Below are 4,278 nucleotides of genomic sequence, written 5' to 3' on the forward strand. Positions count from 1 at the left end.
CACACACACACACACACACACACACACACACACACACACACACACACTCCCTCCCTCCCTCCCTCCATGCAGAACTTATCGGGGACTTATCTAACAACTTCTTCCCATGTTGTCTATTATCTCTTTTTTTATAATTTATTTCTATTTTCTTTCTTTCCCTGAGTTTCCCTTGTGTCTCTATGGTCTTGAGACAGTGCACCCAGCCACTCTACTCCTACTATGCTAAACTGCAGAGTCCCTTCTGGAGTTAGTTGGAACCTCATTTCCCTCCCCAGATACAATGCAGCTAGGCTCTGTGCTGACAGGATGACCTCACAGCAGAAAGCTCGCTTTCCTTTCTCCCAGGGTTAGACAATTTTTACTCTTATTTTTTACTAATAGATACTTCTGCACTCCGAGTGGAACAGAAAATGTGTGAGTTTCAATCTCTTCTCTGTCGTGATAGTTGCATAGTCATTCAGCTCTGAATTTCCACTGTTTTTTTCTATTTTCTCCTGCCAGTTTGTGATCCAGTGTGCTTAGAACTCATCAGCATCTTATTGGTAGCCCCATAATCTAATCACCATAATGCTATGCCAGGATGTTGTTTTGTTTAGCTTTTGCTGTGAGATGCCATTCAGCGTATCGGCTCTCCCTCTTTCCTTTTCCGGTGCCTGAGTCAGTGTAAGAACAGTTCCATTCAAACTGATGCTTCACTAAAGCCACGTGCAGTCCGTGAAGAACTGCTTATGAATCTCATGCTGCAAGTTGAGTATATAACTATTTTAAAGACTTCCATCAGTGACTAGGTGTGACTGGAATTTAGTAAACCATTATGTCAGTTATGCACAAAAGAAATAGTTGGCTTTGCAGTGCTAACAGGAGTAAAGAGCAATTGAAAAAACCAATTTGTCACTAAAATAAACCAAAAACCAAATACAGGGAGCAGACGTGGAGTTAGAAGGTTCCATTTTTATATAGTCACTTTTCAAAGTAGATTCACACCTGTTTATAAAAGCAACAATTGGTTGGAAAATACAGCAGTCCACTTACTGAGTGACGTAAGTAATGAGAGCCCATTGCCTTGTGCGCCTTTCTTTGCATGGCTTCACCATTCAATAAAGCATTAAGTTCCAAATTTTTATCTTTATCTTCTAAACTTGCTATGGGATTTGCCTAGGTATGTGAAGGACCATCTCATTCTACACAACTTCCCCTGTCACAGCTACATTTCACTATATTAATGGAACTGTCAGAGAAGGTGAAACTCTCGTGTGTGGAAAGCAGGGTTCTTGGTGTATGGCACTTGGTCTTGAAACTACCACATATTTCACCGCTTTTAGATTGAGTGGAAACCCCACTACTTTGACCTACTCTTCTCACAATAAAAGAAGAAAATATTGTGTGAGAGCTGGAGAAAATCAAAGAATTTCTAGGCCTTGTCTAGAAATGTTGCGTCAGAGTAACTGTAGTTAGTTTGCCTTAAAGGGCCTTGTGTCCACTCACAACTTGTTTTTAAACCAAATTATTTGGCATCTTACATTGCAGTAAGTAATCCTTGGAATGGAAGCAACTCTACTTCACATTGAGTTTGTTTGCTTTAATGTTTGTGTGGACGCATTCCTAGCTACTCTGCTTCTGGCAGTCGTCCAACTACTATACCCCACACTGCATTGCTTCACAGCTGGATGAGCTTATCTCTGTGCCCTCCACTTTTCTGGGGTCAGCTTGACTGGATGTCACCTCTCTGTTTAAAGGGTGGCAAGCAGCCAGGAGTACCCCCTTTCCATACCAGTATTCAATAGTAATGACTTCGCACACCAGAGTATCCATATCCATTATAACAGCCATGCTCCCCCTTCCCCATGGTTCTCTGTAAACCCTTGCAGTTCTGGACTTGATTGCTGTCTTTGGAAGAGCTGCATGTCTAGTCCCATCTGTAGAAGAGTCACTGGAATACAGACATCTACAAGATACTATTAGAGCAAATAAAGAAGAGGAGGCTCTCCTGGAGATGTCCCAATGCCTCGTCAAAACAAAGGAGCTCTGGCAAAAGTACCTAAGCACAAGGGACCTCTGGAAACGCTCCCACTACCTGCCCATATTCTGAGGATCTTGACTGTGTTTTGCAAGGAATGCCATCACCAAACCTGAGAATTATGTGGTGGATAGTTATCCACAAAAGACCTCAGACAAAACAGCAAGCATCCAAGACAACATGGCAAGCACCCCAAATCCTGCCACAAGCCTGGACCCCAGGTTTGCCATGGGGTCCAACCAGAAGATGATTTATCAGGGCAGCCAAGAACTATGAAACAGCAGATTTGGACATTATATGAGAACCTCATGTGGACACACTGATGTGGAAAAAATCTCTACCAGCAGCCAGACTGAAATTGCTGCAAAGGGGAGCTCTACCAGCAAATATTGTGTCCTGTCTTATGACATAACTGCATTGGGTGATTTAAACTACTTTTTCTTTCCTGACACCATACTTGACAGAGCTAGGAATCTTCTTCTACCTACTTGGCATTTAACATCTCCCTCCCCAGCATGCTCAAAATGGTATCTAAACTGGAGACGTATGGCTGTTAAGTTTTCTTTCTTTACAGTATGAAATCCTGCAACCACTAGCCACACTTATCACCTCCATACCACCCTTCTCAAGCTGCTTCCCATTCCCTCTCCCTTCCTCCCATTCACCCCTAGGTCAAAAAGTCAGCACCAGAGGACCTAAAAAAAAAAAAAAAAAATCAAACACATTGGAAGGCAAGCATGTTTATTTTAGAGGCAGATCCAGAAAGAGGAAAAAATAATAGAAAAGGTACATTGGCTCATTTTCATCATTGCATTCAGTTTTAGTAAAGTTGAGATTTCTTGAGGTATTTGGCCCAAAATAGGTGATAGAGACATTTCAGAAGGGATAAGACATTAAAAGGCATTTGGCTTTTAGAACAGCTAGTCCAGAACTTTTTTAACTTTGAAGTATACTTTACGTAGGTGTTATGAAAGAGAACTTAAGGCAAAGATAGTGGTTTGTCTTGTCATGCACCACACTGGAAGGCACAGAAGCTCTCTCAGGATTGCCCATATATCTAGTGTTTCTGTTCCACTCCTGCCCCAGGTGTGAGATAAATAGGAGTGTTGGTAAATAGGAATGTTGTGTATCTTTCTGGTTTGCCCATTGCTTCAGGATTTGCCTCAGGGTTACATCTTCCAACATGAGGATAAGCCTGCAAGGTTGCACATAGAATAACTAGTTGGCTGACTGCTGCCCCCATTCACCCATCCCTGTAGTTCTCCACCTACCTGAAACCAGCACAGGCAACCAACTATCCTCACACCTACTCAAACTAGCACAGTTACTCAACCTTTGTTATAGAGGGCCTATAGTAGAGGGAAGTAATTTGACAAAACAATTTACCATTTCAAAGGGAACCTCTGCATGGGAGGAGAAGATGGGAATGACATTCCAAAATTGTGGAAAAGAAACATTTGATCATTGTTGGCCTGGAGACTAGAATTGGCGCAATAAGTACTTGTGCTTTTTCTGAGTTTCCTTAGCACCTGTAATGCCATGGTGCTCACAAAGAGGGGAGATATCACCCACAGAGAAGGTGACAAATCTTTGAATGGGGGGTAGGGAGAAGAAGCAAGAGAAGATCTGTTCCAGGAACTATTCAATTCATCCCAAAAGAGGACTATGAAGGCAGAGTTGTGGAGGGATGGTTTTCTTGGTGCATTCTCTAAGGATCAAAAGAGAACACATGGCCCTGGAAAGGGACATGATGCAGACCATGCAGGGCCGGCTCCAGTCACCAGCGGAGCAAGCTTGTGCTTGGGGCGGCAGATTCCAAGGGGCGGCATTCCATCTAATCCTTTTTTTTTTTTTTTTTTTTTTTTTTTTGCGCTTCACCGCTTTGGCGGCCCCTGCAGGTTTTTTCTTTTTGGTTTGCTGCTCCCGCTGCCCCGTAGGGGGCGGAGGAGGAGAGCGCCTTGCAGCAAGCCGGGAGGGCAGTCCGCGTCCTTCCCTGCCTGCCGACTGGAGCAGTGCGGAGCCCTCCCGGCAGGAGGCGCCCGCGGAGGGGGCCGCGTGGCAGCGCCCCGCTTAAGGAAGCCCTGGGGGCCCCCCTTCTCTCTCTCTCCCCCCACTAGCTGGGGTGCGCACTCCGCTGCCCGGGGTCTGCAGGGCCGGGAGTCCCTCTGCACCCACGCTCCCGCAGCCCTGCAGGTATTTTTTTTGTTTTTTCTTTCCTTCACCGCTCCGGCCGGCCGGTTTGTGTCCCCCCCCCCCCCCCC

At 45.0% G+C, this 4,278-nt stretch overlaps 1 protein-coding gene across 3 annotated transcripts in view; it reads left to right on the forward strand.

Annotated features, from left to right (window-relative positions):
• Positions 1-4,278, forward strand: part of LOC113406828 (cyclin-dependent kinase 8) — a 177,847-nt gene that overhangs the window by 160,214 nt on the left and 13,355 nt on the right. The gene's annotated exons all lie outside the window — the stretch shown is intronic.

Source organism: Terrapene carolina, unplaced genomic scaffold, assembly GCF_002925995.2.
Source record: "Terrapene carolina triunguis isolate 2854851 unplaced genomic scaffold, T_m_triunguis-2.0 Scaffold141, whole genome shotgun sequence".
Lineage (NCBI taxonomy): Eukaryota > Metazoa > Chordata > Testudines > Emydidae > Terrapene > Terrapene triunguis.